This window comes from Aptenodytes patagonicus, chromosome 2, assembly GCF_965638725.1.
Source record: "Aptenodytes patagonicus chromosome 2, bAptPat1.pri.cur, whole genome shotgun sequence".
In the NCBI taxonomy this organism is placed as follows: Eukaryota; Metazoa; Chordata; class Aves; order Sphenisciformes; family Spheniscidae; genus Aptenodytes; species Aptenodytes patagonicus.
Window position 1 is genome coordinate 133610639 of NC_134950.1, and position 16156 is coordinate 133626794.

The 16156-nt window shown below is 39.5% G+C and overlaps 1 long non-coding RNA gene across 1 annotated transcript; it reads right to left on the reverse strand.

The window, feature by feature from the left end:
- Window positions 1-8291: 8291 nt before the first annotated feature.
- Window positions 8292-15176, reverse strand: LOC143157491 (uncharacterized). Its single transcript, XR_012994805.1, has 3 exons — window positions 15144-15176; window positions 14388-14497; window positions 8292-10034 (listed from the first exon to the last, which is right to left on the reverse strand). It is a non-coding gene; the product is annotated as an uncharacterized LOC143157491 (long non-coding RNA).
- Between the last annotated feature and the right edge of the window lie 980 nt (window positions 15177-16156).

The window sequence follows — 16156 nt, forward strand, 5'->3', positions numbered from 1 at the left end:
TTCAAGACTCCTTGAAGTCCCTCATCCATGAGGTGAAGAAATCTTGCTCTAGGGGGCAGATTGTATCCCTTGACCCACTGATCACAGAAAATCTTTCCATCTCAGGGAGTTTTCTTAGTACAGCAAGCCTACTTTATTCGTTTGGTGCTTTCTGTTCCATCTAGGAGATGTGATAGTTGCAGAAGCCAAAACAGAGACTTAACACATAAAGTTTTGAACTGACACATTCAGCAGAGAGGCCAAAGGTCTGCAGAGATTAAACTGTTCCTGTAGAAGGTTCAGGCATGCTGTCAAGGCAGCCAGTATAGGAAGTTTAGTGTAACAGCTGTAAATAAACAAAGGACAATATTTTCCAGGGATTTGATATCTTCACCAACACTTGTCAGATGGACTTAAGCCCACAGAAAAGCAGTCCTCTATAACAGTGAAATTTTTTTTACTCTGGACCACATATATTTATTCACCCAGACAAGTCTGAGTTTGCAGTACCCCCTGCTGTCTTTGAGAAATCTGTTGAATAATGCTTGTTCCTGTATTATCTGCTATTGCCCCTCCAACATTGAATATGCTTGTCTCACATGCACAGATGATATCAGTACATTTTCCTAATCTATTCTTTTCACCTATCTTGCAGCAAAAATGGACTATCTTCTTCAGCAGTAAAGCTGCAGTCTTTTTAAAGTGGAGATTAAGTTTGCTGTATGCAGTTTATTTGCAAATCCACAAAGCAGCAATGAAATGGTTCACAGAAAAACGTACAGATCAGCAGTTATCTGCAAAACCTCAGGCACAAAAATGGAGCCACATTTAAGCCCCAGCAAAAAAAAAAAAGCGAAGTCAAAAACTTAAGACCCTAAGAATCTAAGATGTACCCTAGCATAGAGGCTGAAAGCTCCCATGGGCCTTGAATGCTCTGAAAAAGTTATATAGCTTATTTACAGTAAATTACATTTTTTGCTTCAGTCATATTGTCATTCCTGGATGAAGAAATGAGGGAGCTAAAAGGTACTGGTCTATGAAATCCAGCATAGCCATTTATCAAATACTGAAGATCAATAGGGCCTTACTCAATACATTTATAGTCCAGTTTCCATATTACAGAAGCTTATTCAGAGATACATATGCCACAAGAAATAGTCTTAACTTCTTTAGAAAACATGTCAGAATTTTAGTTTTAACTGGTACTTGCAGTGAATATATAAAAGGCAAGAATCTATGCTTACAAAATGTTCAAACTGATATTCTTAGGCCATATTGCAACCCAAACTCCCATGGTTTCCAGGGGCTACAAGCATGAACAACACTTAAGGAATGTGAAATATACTGAACATACTATTTCAGCAGACATCTCAAATAAAATTCCATAGGCCAGCTTTTCCACTGGAAGGAAAAAAAGATTTTTTTGAAGGAAGTACTACTTCGTGAAAGAAACCTTACCCAAATCACTTAAAGGATGCCATCACCTGTCTCAGTAACAGACTGATAAAAGTTACTTTAGTAGTAGCAACTCATAACAGGACTTTTAAAAATAATAACCAGACTTTTAAAAATAATAACCCTATGCTGTATGTTGTAAACTATTGTCCATAATTTTTCCTGGCTCAGCTTTACTGTACAGAGAAGAATCACAATCTTCTTTGCAGTTTTTGAGATTTTAAAAAACTTTTCAGGAAGAGAGGAGGTGGGTAGGACTGCCTAATTATTCAGGCTTAGAACTTGCTTAGAGCAATATGTCATGCATAATTAAAACCACAAAATCCCAGAATAATTTAGAACAGAAGGGATGTCTGCCTAGCCCAATGCCCTCCCAAGAGCAGGTTTCTCGGAGCCTTGTCCAGCCAAGTTCGGGCTCTCTCCAAGGACAGAGATTGCTCACCCTCTCCAGGCACCTGTTCCAATGTTTGACTACCCTCATGGTGAAAAAGATTTTCCTAATATCTAATCGGCATTTCCCACGCTCCAATTTGTGTGTGTTGTCACTTTTCCTGTCACTGTACACCTCTGAGAAGTGTCTGGCTCCGTCTTCTCTGCACCCTCCCATTAGGCGGGTTGTGAGAGTAATAAGATCCCCTCTTAGCTTTCCCTTCTGCAGGCGGAAGAAAGTCTCTCCCTGTACATCATGTGCACCAGTCCCTGATCACCTTGGTGGCCCTCCACTGGACCCATTACAGTATGTAAATAAATAAAGGACAATATTTTCCAGGGATTTGATATCTTCACCAACACTTGTCAGATGGACTTAAGTACTTGTACTTGTCCTTGTACTGGAGAGTCCAAAACTCACAAGTAACAAGTAAAGGCTATTCTATACTCTATACCATACACATACTACATATGCATACATATATAAGCACAGAGAGAGAGAGAGAGGAAAGGCAAAAATACTTTGCATTCCAAAGTAGTATTGTCTTTTGATTAGACTTCCATTTTTAGGCCCTCATTACTTCTATTCAATTATTTTCACTGTAAATCTAAATTTAATTACATTTAATTTTCATTTAAATAATTGATTGTATCTGAGGGAAAAAAAGTCTATGGGTCTTAAACTGCAGGCACATTTAATTCTGGGTGAAAAATCACAGACACTGTAGTTGCTTTTCCCAATTGAAGGCAGAAAGGTAGAAGCCAAACTCTGAAAACACTCAAATTATTTAAAAAAACCATTAAGTGTTTGGGAAATTAGCATTAACCACACCATTATTCCAGAACACACAGAGTGAATGTTCATACAGTCACCACACATAACAAACGAAACCAAAAAACCACCAATGTTCAGTAATGTGGGCTGGCAGTGACAAGCTAGAGCATTCCCCCGTGGAGAGACAGCCCTTTCTGAAGTTTACTTCCTTCTAAGATAGGATGGCTTCTCGCCTCTGCAGACTGCAGATGAGCTCTGTCCAAAGAGCTTGCTTTCAATTGTGTGGTTAATATACTTCCAAGAATTATTATCCCAACTGTGAGGGGGAACTCTTTTCTTAAGTAATATAAATTACCTTGTGCAGAAAGTGGTGAGGACAGTCTTATTCTGGTCCAGGCTAGGCTTATTTCAGTTTGTGTTACATCAAGTGCTTTAACCAAATGGAGACCAAGCCATTTCTAAACCAAATAAAGTGCCTTTGTAGAGGTTTGCAACTGCATAACCTAAGCAGAGCAGTTTGGGGTGGGTATAATACAGCAGGCTAAACCTTGTAAAACTTTACATGGTAAAATAAAAATAGAAATGGTTGCGGGGTGGGGGGGGTTGCATTATGTGGGATAACACCATTTTGCTTCCCCCCAAAAATCACTATTTTGCTCCACAAAAAATTTTGCTATTATCATTCAACATAATAATGAATCAGAATACTCTTGACACTGCCTTTTTGAGAAAGTCAAGAAGCTTCCAGAGATTTTATGTGAAGAGACATCTTTGTTCTTTTTTGTTTATCATCCATGCATCATTTCCAGTGATTTAAATGGGGCCAGAATAATATTGCAGGTATTTGCAGAGGTGCTTGACATAGTACTATAAGCATTTTCTATAGGCAGAATTTTGGCTTCTGCATATGTTCATTATTTTACTTCCCTAATGCCTTTTTCTTTCTGATCACACCAGTAATCTAGGCTCCGTTCATCTCAGAAGGAGAAAACTGCTAAAGGATACTGTACCTTGCCTGGGTACTTATTAATGCCTGTTCTTGTTCAGTGATTATACAAAGATTGTTTGTACAAAGAAGTTGCATTGGCTTGAGTTAAATGGTTTTTTTAAAAAAAAAAACAACCACAATGTATTTAGGTCAGTACAAATTCCTGATTGGAAACTTTCAGAAAATCTTCAATCTTTAGCTATATAAACTTTAAATACTTTACTGAAAAAAGCAGTGTCAACAAAAAAACATGCTAAAATAACAAAAGTTAACTTTAAGAAACCCAGTTGCATTTCTGAGTAAATCAGGTCTGGCAAATTCCCCCCACCTAGCTTTATTTTCAGAGAAGGAAGCGTCGTATTTGGAAGGAAGCACCTCTTCTCACTACTAAAGTTGTACAGCTGTAACAAATTGCTTCATGAGCGTGCAACCTGATTGCTTTTCTTTTGTTTGAGATGGAGTTGAAAGGAACAGCTTCAGCTGTAGGTGAATTAAATTTCTGACTGCAGAGATTTAGTGATTTTTGCTTCTTGTTTTTAAACAAGATCTTTGGGACCTTGTTTGGCTTTGGGATCTTGCTGAAGGAATTTTTTAATTACTAAAAGAAAAAAATAGGTTCTCAGAGAGACAATGACTAAGATCATTGTATTAGGCAACATATAAACCTAACTCAACAAAATACATTTGTAGTATTTTATAGAGATTTGTTACTATTTATGTATTTTATAAGTTTTATCCCTACACTTTTTGCTGTATAGAACCACTGCATCATTTTTTTTCAAGTTCTCCTAGCCTCTGGCATTATTGAGGCCTTCTAATAGGATTATTTCTTGACTCTCCAGTTAGCACTGTGAGAAGGAGCAAGGCACTGTTCCACGGTCTGGAATTACAAACTATGATCCTCTCTCCCTGTTAGGTTAAATGGCAGCTTCATCGTTGGAACACCATGCTGTCAGAAAACCCAGGCACTCCACTAAAAAAATAAGCAGACCTACCAAAACCCCATCACAAATAATGTAAGCATCTATGTGTGTGTATATGTGCATATTTTTACACTTATACATGTATATGCATATATGTGTATATATATAAAAGAATATGTGTGTGTGTATAAAAACAATATAAAAAAACCTGACTTTATGAACAATTCCCAGAATCCCAAACCTCAAATCCCTGCTCAAGCAACACTCAGCTTCTACAAGCAAGGGAGAAAAGGTAGTCCTGAAATATAATAAGCTCGGTCTACTACAAACCAAGGAAAGAAGATCCAATGGCCCAAGGCCCTACAGAAGGCTGGCTTGTCACAACTCTTTCCTTAGACCATTCACTCTCAACCCACTTTAAATTTAGGCATGCCAGAGAATCCTTGTGCTACTTCTGATGAGTCCAAAAAAACCCAAGGCCTTTGTCTGTGCCTCTGTTAAAAAAGCCTTAAGGGATCTGCTAACAGAAAAAAATGATGGGTTTCAAGCCAGGCACCTCAGCTGGCCTCAGGTGCACTAGTATATCATAGAGGTGGAGTAAATATCTCAGCTAAGTAGAACTCTGATCATTTATGGTTTTACAGATCACAACCAACAGCTAAAAATGAGTTCAGAAACCAGGAGGCAGACAACGCAGACCATAAGGAAGACTTATAATGTAGCTGGGAAAGAGACGTTGCTTAATAAGCAAACCACTGATTTTTTTCTGCAGTGGCTCCAATTTGTCTGAGATGAAGTTTTCTAATGGAGTAGTCTAGGGGAAAATGACCAGTGTGTATAGCAGATTACAGAACTGCACTGTCCTACTGATTTACGACACCTCACAATCTTCTTTGTACTAGTTGTCTGCTTCCCTTTGCACTGGGTCCTCTGTCCCATGGGCTCATGTTTCAAGATGGAATGAGAGTGATCATCCAAAAACAAAAGTACAGCCTTGCCATCCTTGAACAGGCAGCTTCTGTCCCTGCTGACAAGACAGGAAAGAATGAGCAGCTAGGTGTCTAACAGGGTAGTCCAAACCTCCTGAAATCAATGAGACAGAAACCATCACTATCTCTTCCAGTTGTTGTACCACCTTGCTCTTGCCTTGACTAAGTCACAACTGCCGGTCCTTATCCATCCCAACCACTTTCTCCTGCTGCTAATAGAGCCAGCTTGGTTGCCGAGTGTGGAAATGGGGTACAAAAGACACTGAATGTGTACTCTCAAATGACCACTTATATGCATTAAATGACGGGAAACAAGCAGGTACTGTATGGAACTCAGTAAGGCGACAATCTTCGGCCATTGGAAATGCTCAGCAAGGTGAGAATACCACCATCCAAAGGGTACCTCATCCATTTTTAGTAGCAAATGAGACAAAACCATTTTGTAATCCAAGGCAGTGAGAGGCTTAATACCATCAGCACAGATCTTAATCCATCTTCAGGAGGAGATGCCAGTATGTCTCTATTCTATTCACCACTCAGCAAACAAAATGACATGGGTCAGGCAGCACTGTGGCCAAAAGACAGTATGTTGACTGTCCCCATACAGCCTCAAAACTGAAATGGAAAAACACCAGGTAACATCTGGTAATAACAAGAGTACTGGGTAATAATTAGCAATAGATTATCACTAGACAGTAAGGAAATAGTATGTTTCTTCAAGCCAAGTTGAGAGTTTATGGTCCTTAAAGAAGCACTGACAACTACCATCACTATGGGACTCAACACTTCCCCAATACACTTCCAGAAGTAAAAAAGAGACGGGTCTCAAACATAAGAGGGAATTAGAAGTGCTCCCAAAACTTCTGTTATTCCAGTAACAAATGCTGGCAATGAGGATGTGGCAGCATCTTTCCACTTCTACTCCTCCCCTGCAAACGAACAGTTCTGACAGAATTGAGCAGCATCGCTCACAAAGTAAGAGGCAGTTTTCTTGCAGGGAAGGATACTCAATTTGGATGAGCAATGCTGGTCTGAACTTACTTAACCTGTCCAGCAAAATCAAATCTGCTGATTATGATTATGCAGATGCTGTGGTGAGAGCATAAACTTCCCCATTTCTTAAGCATGAGAAGTCTGGCCTGATGACTCCAGAAATAGATTTAGCCTGGAGCTTTCTATGAAATAGACCTCTCACCTGAAAATAGCCTGCACAAGCACAAGTCTACTTTGTAAAATGAAGAGGGGCACTGGAAACACGCTTAAATCAATAATAAGAGTAGTTTTCAGGGACAAATAGTCCTTAGATTCACTAAGGTCCTTAAGACAGGTCCTTAAAACTCACTACCATGTCAAATGCTCCCACCTGGAACTTAAACAGCGGTGAGTAAAACAAAGGCCATTTTCTTCCACTTGACCAAACTGTCTACCTTTCTTGTAGACAAATAAACTGCCCTTCTTTCTGGTTTTGATTTGTCCTGGCTTATTAAGGTGGCACACTTACAGCAGTTAGAGAAATACTGTCACCTGCACCAGACTCCCGTGGCCCTCCAGAGATCATTCTTTTTTCTCTCGGACACACTGCCAGGAGGTGGGGGAATATGGTGTGCAGACCTTTCTCAGGGCTCATCACCATCCCTTCACCAAGGAAGCCATGCTCTCAAGAGTCAGTCTGAGCGATCATCATCGCTGTTCTGTAACATCCAAGGTGCACAAGACAGCCACTGCAGAATCGAGGATATTGCCTGAGTACTAATAGTCCTTTTAATACGTTTATCAAACAAACCAACATCCCAGAGGAAGGAGGAAAAAGTATTTGGCTCCTGCTTTCCCAGACAGCAGAAACAAAAGAAAATCAGGACAAAACCAAAACAAAGTGAATCATACATTCCCCACTGCCAATCTTGTTAGTTTGACACTGCGGATCAGATGGAAGAACTGTGCTCAGAAAACATTAATGCTGCAAAGCAGCTGTGAACTGCATGTAAACCCATGTAGGTGTGGAACCCCTCCGACTTCAGCTGGGGTTAGTTAAGGGATGGTGGGAAGGAATCCATCTGCTTTCTGTGATCAGGGCCTAAATCAGCGGTGGAAAACCTGCGGTGTGGAGGTTAGGGTATGGCCAGAGTTCCACATCGCATTGTCTGACCTACTCAATTTTCTCTGAAATCCTACCCCAAATGAAAGCTCCAATACCTTTCATGGATCTATGATAGTTTACTTCAGCTGAAGGAGTCCTTCTAATCTACATAATACACTAAGTTTGAAGAATTAATTATTCTTTTATCCATATAAAAATTGTGACAATGCTCAAAGGACAAAACAATTACCAAAAAAAGGTCAACCAGCAACATCTGACTACTAATCCAATAAGGAGATAGAAAGAAAATATTGTTACATACTAAGAGTTTTTAATTAAGTTATATTTTTTCTATGTTTGTACATCAAAGAATCATTTCAGGTTTAAAATTTAAGAGGCAATATTTGTGTGTACTTCCAAGACAACACAATGTGAACATGCAGTTTCTCACGCTACAGCTAAGCTGGAAATGTGCCACACAAACCAGTTGAAGGCAAAGTGTGAACCTGCCAGTGCTTCTGAGTACATTTTTACTATCATCACAAGGAGTCACATCTGTTAAACATGTAAGAAGCCTCTAATTCCACTCTTTGATAGATTCACACATCTGTATACCCCAAAACTATACAAAATGAAATATTAAAAATAGATGTAGAACAAAAAAATCATCACATGTATGCATTGGTGAACCTCTTTCAGAGAAAAGCTAAGCAAGTTTTTTTCTGGTACAATTTTGAGTGTTCAAATTATATGCTGGAAGATGGATTGGTACAGAGAATGAATTAAGCACAAGTAATCTGAACCCCAAACAAGAGCAAAAAGAAGTGAGTGAGCTCTTGCAAATAATATCTGTTCTGTTTGGTCCATGTACAGGAGAAAAGCAGGGAGAAGGATTCTTGTTTCACCATGTCCTTTGATACTTTTGTGGGGCTGGCCATGGTCTAGTTACAATATAAACACACAGAAGCGGGAAAAATAACTGAAGACGTTGGGATTGTTATCTGTAGATATACATGGACACTATTACAAAGATGTATTTCCATTAAGAGTTTTGTAAGAAAGAAACTGAAAGTGAGCAGGGCTTAGGATATGCCTTTTTTTTTTTTTCTTCTGTAAGATTAAGTACCTCTATACCCATGGAACATTGTTATTTCTTTTACATGCTGTAGTTTGAAAAAGTTGTTGTTGGACAGTCAGTAATTTGTTTAGGTTGAAATATGGTGAATTTGCAGGATGCAGATATAAAAGCTGCAAATGAGAAGTAAGACACTTCAGCATTCTACCAGTGCTTTATAATACCTTATTAAAATACCACAAATCTATCCTTTTTATTTCACGCCCTCCCTCATTAGGAGTTCTTGGCATCTAACGTAGAAGCACGTTAGCTTCTTTTGTTTCATACGAGATAACTAAATCAGGAGATGTTCTGAAGAGTGAGTAATGTCCAAGTTTGTTTCCAAATACTGCATTATGCATAGGCATTTTTGTTTGTTTGTTTATAAAGCAGACCCATGACTTTCTGAGACTATGATGAGTACTTTTTTGTTTATGTAAAGCAGGAGCTTCTGCAGCTGTTTACAGATGAAATTCTGCAAAGCGCTGAATACCTAAAATCATACTGAAGTCAGTGGGTATACACAAGTCAGAATATACACAAAATGAGTCGGGGTTTCAAGTAATTATGTATCTCACAGCTTCCAACCCTCATACGTTGTTATGCAGATGAGGAAAAGGATAAATTTTGTGGAAACATGACAACTTCTTTTTTTTTAACGTAAGATTTATGATGTAATATACATTGAAAGGTATCAGAAGAATGCTTGAAGCCTTCACAACTATGCATTCCTCTGAAGGAAACAAGGGAGCCTTTGGGCCATCTTGGCACTTTTCTTCAGCAGGCATTCATATTTTCTAAGATACAGAGTTGCATCCCTTGCCTAGGATGGTAGACAGCATATACTGTCTTTGTGGAAGTGTTAGATCCCCATTATTGATCATCTGTCCTTTCCCATGTTTCTCTCAGATAACTATTCACATATTTTCTCCCCTTTTTTATTTTTTCTTACTACTGTACTATTCACCTGTGAGTTTCCTCATTTTGGATTTTTTGCACCGCACCATTTTAACATTCCATTTTAGTATTCTAGAGATTTTCCTTCCTTTGTTCCTGTTCAATATCTACTTCCAGTGATGCAATGTATTTGTGGATTTGAACAGGTGATTCCAAGTAAACCGTGTGTAGCAATCTGCTCAGTGGGGGGCAGAGTCTCTTCATAGGTCCTCAGCTGCTACTGGAGAATTACATAAATTTTCACTAGCTGATGTTCTTCTGTTCTTTTCTTCAGAATTGTAGTGGCCATATTCAGTCCTCACGATCCGTGCGATGGTAACAGGCATGTCATTTGTATCTCCGATTAAGCTGTCACAAGAAATACATGTTTATTTGACAAACCACCCTTGGTGGTGATTGCAAGTGATTTGCAATATTCTCGCAGCTGAGCTTCTGACAGTTCGTTCACCACAGAAGATCATTTGAGAGGTTTACTAAGATGGGGGTTTCTTTCATTTTAAAACTGATACTATTCTGAACCGTGGATCTCCTTTCCAGTGATGTCAGGCTGCACAGCCAATGATTGCCAAGCCTCCTGTTAACAAAGTTACCTGATTTCCTTTTCTTAGAGGCTGCAAACCATCCCTAGTGCTGTAAGTTAACTTTATGCCAAAGCCTTCTCCCTAACCTAACTTAAGAATGTGAGAAAGGCATATCTTTTAAGAAGAGGAAGAATTCCCTGTGTAATTGCCTGCTTGAACACTGGGGAATCTCCGACCCTACATACGATTTAGCAAGTGGATTTTTGCTGGCATCTATGCCTCGGTGCAGAATTCTCCCTGTCACCGGTATTCTTGGCTCAATGAAGAATTTTTTAAATGGGAAATTCTCAGGCTAAACAGAAGAGAGTCTGTTCTGAATTTGCAGGCTCTAAAATACACAGCTCTCTGTGACTGGGAGATCCAGAAACGAAGGACCTGGATTTTCCTAGGTAAATTTTGATTTGGGGCAGAGGAATGACAGAATAGGAAGGAAAACACAAGATTGCACTAAACCACATGGGACTTGTGTCCCATGTCTTTGCACTCCAGATCACTGATGTAAGTTAGAGCTGCCTTAGGATTGTGTTATATCATCCTGTAACTATAGCATCCTAAATGATCTTCAGAGTCAGAGTATAAGAGAGTTTGACATTCTGTCAGTTGTGATGACTGACAAAACAAAGAAAACTACTTCTACTCCAAACAAATAAAACTATGAAGTGCTTGTTGTAATTTAGGATTTATTTTTGTGAAAATGATACTATAATCTCAATACATTTTGGAATGAATTTGTCTTTTTTTAATTGACGTCATAAATTATTATGTCAGTAGACACCATGAAATCCTGTTACAAGTTGAGTCCTCAATTTTGGAAGCAAAAGTGGAAAAGGCAAAAATTTCAGAATGATAGACTTGGGCATTTTCAGATGCTGTAAAAGCTATTAAACTGAAAGTTTCACTCTATACTATTAACCTTTATTAAAGAACAAGTTCACCTTTCATTGAGATAAACTTACAAAATTGTGTTATTTTTCTAACCAGTTATTAAAAAAAAAAGTAATGTTAATTATCTCAGCTCGTCTGAGTAAAAAAAAATAAAAGGTTTTAGTAAAGTATTCCACTATAACCCATAGTAAGAATAGAGTAGGGTATTCAATACCTATGTAATTACAGGTTCTTACAAGACACCATTGAAATAGCTTGCATTTTATAATTCCAAGGCAGACTAACACTGTAACAGTGGTTTATGCTTATAACATCAGGTTAGCTCCAAACTTCCTGAAGTAGTCAAAACAAGACAAGAAAATTCCTTTTCTGTAGGTTACAGGTAACTGGAAATAGAGAGGCAGCTTTGATCTCCTGTTTATCTGAAGCTTTGTCCTTTGAAAATGTGGAAGTCTCTCAGAAAGTTCAACTAAGCAGGATTTCTATCTATTGTTTTGGGGCATCTGGAACTAGTGGGGAATACAGTGCTTTCCCAGCTTAACATTTTGTTTTTCCATTGCACCCTGAAGCTACACAGTGCACTGCCAAGAGAAAACTAATTCAGCAGTATAAATTAAAAATAGGATTCTCGTGACACAAACTGCATAAATATGTTTTACTTGTATAATAATTTTGCAGCAGTGATATCTGTTATGAAATCTTCCCAAATTGTGAGACATTTTTTATATGGCCAGTATGCAGAGACAAACAGAAGTAAAATGATTAAAATTGTTACTGAAAAATGAATCAGTAGTTTTTTTAGGGGAAGGTGTTGCCAACCATTTCTTTGTAATATCCAATTGTCCTTGGTTTATTTTTTCTTTAGAACAAACAAGTAGATATTTTCAAGTACGACTTCAACAGTGCAAAAATCAGAACCGTAGTAAGACTGTAATCTTAAAAAGTTTCAGAGATTCACGTCGCCCTTGTGCAAGAGTCATAATAATCTTTTCAGTAATGCTCCACTATTATAAATGCAGCTGAAAACAAGTACTTAAACTATGCTTTAAATAAGACTCTAAAGCAAGTATTGGGTTTTCTTTGCTATTTGACAGAGGGGTGCTGTCTTCAATAAAAGCCTTATCACCCTCAAAGCACCAAGGGCAGCAACTACCAACTTTTTCAAATTCAGACCTCTAGCCTTCCAGAGAGCATTAGGACAGAATAATCAGCTTTTGGCAATCCAGCACAGTACGAGTGGCTAGTAGCAATCTATCCTTAGATAAGGCCCAGCAGTTACAGCAGTTAATTACCACAACATAACTACTAAGTTATTAGTAAAAATTGGTTATTAGAAAGACCAGCAGTCAAAAGCCATTGAAAAAGGTCTAAGAGCCGGACTATCTAAAGAGATAAGGGTTCCAAGACCATAAACCATCAGTTTAAGGAAGAAATGAATTAAAATTACTCTAAACATGTTTCTTTATCAAAATGGACTTAAAATGAGGCATAAAGATATGAAGTTAGTGAAGAAAAGATGCAGTCCTAACGTATGCATTTATAAGCAGATAATCAGATGATCTAGAAATCTACTCAGTCAATCAGCCCTCAGCCTTGTATGGAGGTCTGAATAGCAGCACATCCTTCTTCTCACACACAGTCCTGCTCTCAGTTGTGCCTAAGAGTCTACCTAAGCCAAAATGAATGTTAAACTAAGGGTCTTAGAGGCCTTCAAAATAACTGCTTCAAAAACAAAAAAAACAGGGCCTATCAGCCATTTGAGCTTTTTCTCAGCTCCATTTATTTGAAGTATCCTTTAAGATAGGTATTATCACCTCTGAAATGGATCTACTCAGCACTTAGTCCTGGCTTGACAAATCACTTGGGTCCAATTTCTATTTATTTCTCCCACAGAACCAAATGACAGGGGCAACTTCTGAGCACTTTCTCTTAGTTTGCCAGTTTGTCATTTGGATACCCTAGTTCTCTATCCTAGTAAAGCTTGAATAAGAAAATGATCGTTCATAATAAAGAACTTTAAAATATATTGGGTCAGGTTAACTACTGATAAGAAGTTTGATAAAACTACTTTGTCTCCCAGATACTTGAGGAAAGAACAACAAGTACATGGGGAAGAGTACACGTTCTTTCTACAAACACTACTTATTATTAGGACATAATGTATTTTGTCTGTCATACACAGATGGTAATATGACAACAATGGTGAATCAGGGATGAGAAGAGTTAAGTTCAGAGCATTCTTCACTGGGTTTGTTCATGCCTGTCTGTCATGAGCTTGGTCCCTTGCCCTGACACTGAAACCAGGGGCAGAAAGCCCTTAACTATGCTGGGAAGAAAACCCTCCTGACTCTATGGAAGAAAAAATAACCAACCAGGGAGACTGTTCCAAGTGCTTAAATCATAGGGAAAAAAGTATGAAGTGGTTTAACTATCCTAACTTCTAGTGAAGCTATTAAAGCTGAGTATCTACAAAATCAGGCCCTACAGAGTAGAAGGAGTACTTACATAAAAAGATACTGACCTGAATCCTTACCCTATGGGATACTGAATAACTCCTGACTTTCCAGCTCTTCTCAACTGCTGCAAGAGTTAACTGCTCTCCCTAGCTCAAAAGGTCTCAAAAATCCAGAGAATTTAGCAAACAATGAATGAAAAGAGACCTGCAGCTAACCGAACAAGTTCACACATCAGAAAGCAATCATTACATTGTCTATTACTAGCAGGTGGTTAACCATGAATGGTTATTACTTGACAGCTACAAAACTACTTTGATTTCTTTGTAGGTGACCAGTGTGCTTTGTCAATAGCTATTAAAAGTTACTGATACCAGCCCAATGTCCATCGCAGTTTTGTTTCATAACAAATAGACTAAATCACGGGTCTGTTGACCTTGATAGATCAGCCACATGAAATTATTATATTTAATACTCATTCTGATTAACCTTGATTTCCTGCCTTAGAAATTTTGTTTGACATGCTGGTGATCGATACTGGGAATGCCTACTCATATGCAAACAAAAATGTAAAATCTACAGTCCTGATATTGTTAACAGTGCTGAGGATTCACACTTACCAAAACCACTCTAGGTTGAAAAAGGCCTATGTGTTTGACTGTACAAATTAGTCTCCAAAACTGCAACTTATTAGGGAAGATGCTTATCTTACCATTTTACTCCTCTTCCCCACTTGTTATTTATTGCTTTATGTCTTGATCCACATGGGCGCTTGCACATACCTGATATTGTAGCATTATTCATGACAGCAGCTTGTGCGGCATGAGTTTCCAGGATCATGGTCTTAAGCAGAACTTCTCCTTCGCTGAGTCAACTCATAGTGAGCAAGTTCCTTGGGTAACATCAGAAAGACAGCGGAGAAATTATTAGAGGAGTAACCTGTGAAGTAGCTATGCTTGAAACAGGTGGATCAAATGAGACATGTCTGACACCAAACCCCTCTGTATTATTCAAAAGAATTACACATTTTCACGAAATGCCTAACTGCAGCAGTTCCCCAACCCTCTAGACTACAGGTTGACCACAGTCAACCCTGAAAACGTACTGCGGACTACCATGTGTCCATGTTACCATTTTTTTAAAAGTGTAAAATCTACAATATTGTTATAGTTTTTTGGTTTAGGATCTCATGGCTATGCAAACTCTATTTACAAACTCTAGCTCTATGTGTTGAAGTAACAGAAGGCTTCTTCACAGGCTATTTTTCTGGAGAGCAGGGTTTGTGCTTGCTTTGTTTTCTTCAGTATAAACTAAATAGAGCGGATTCATACATCAAGAAAAATACACTTGCATGAAGGCAACACATCAGAAAAATATTAAAGTGAATGTGTAAGAAAATGAATAAAATAACCTGCAAAATAAAGCTTGTTTTGCCACCGTGAACGATAGGTTCTCTGATATACAGGACGCCAGAACCAGCCGCAGGATTTTTCAAGCTTAAAGCAAATGGGCAAATACTCATCTTTCCATTCACTAACCATTCTACTGCATTTTTAGGCTTTGCTATTCTTCGGCTCCCGCAGCAATGCTAGGAACATCCCCACCTGAAATACAGGTAATAAAACAGGCAAGGGCTTTGCTTATTCTTATGCACATGCTTAATTTTACAGAGATGAGAACAGCCTGGGACCGTTACCCATCAGAAGGATCAGTGGAATCACTTACATCTGTACAATTAAGAGAGCCTTATGCAGATTTTGAGGCTTTTTTTAGTCACACTTTTGCTCAAAATCACTAATATCGTAGAACCATATAAATGCAGAAAAAGAGAGATTATTATAAAACAGAAGTGGAAAAAAAAAACAACCCAAGAGCCTTCCTGACAAGCAATCTCTCACTTTTTTTTTCCCCTTTTAATTTTAAATAAAGCTGTCTGCAAATTTGAGCCTAGGGAGACCTTCATTAAAATCAATTAATCAGTCAGCCTCTCTGCTGAATAGCTTTCTGGAGACAAAAAGTCAAAACAGGGTTTGGGAGCGAGGTGTGTGTGACTTCTGCCAACTTTCCCCCCAGGGCCGCAGCCTCACACCCCTGCCCCGCCCAAGCGGGCACGTTGGCGGTCGCCGGGCGAAGGCGGGAAGGATCCGGCCCGCGGGCTGTAACCGGCTGCTCGGCGGGGGCCGAAGCCCACCTGGCGGCGGGGAGACCCCGCTGTCCCCGAGGCCTGGCCGGCCGCTGGGCGCGCAGGTGCCCCAGGCCTCCGGCTCATCGCCGGGCAGGTGAGGGTTGGGTTTGGCGGCCTCGGCTCCCCTCAGGGAAGGAGCGACTGCCCCTCGGTTTAGCGACCTCGGCGAGGGCTGGTTGTTTCCCCCCGATGCAGTGGAGGTGACGGATGCGTTAGGAGCCAACTCCCGGCGGGCGGAAGAGCCCCCCGGGGCGGGCGCCACCTTCCCGGCCCCAGCACCTACCCCAGGAGCAGCTCCCCTCGCCCCGCCGGCCGCTACGGCAGCCCCCAAGCCCCGCCGCCGCCCGCGAGAGGCTGAGGGGGAAA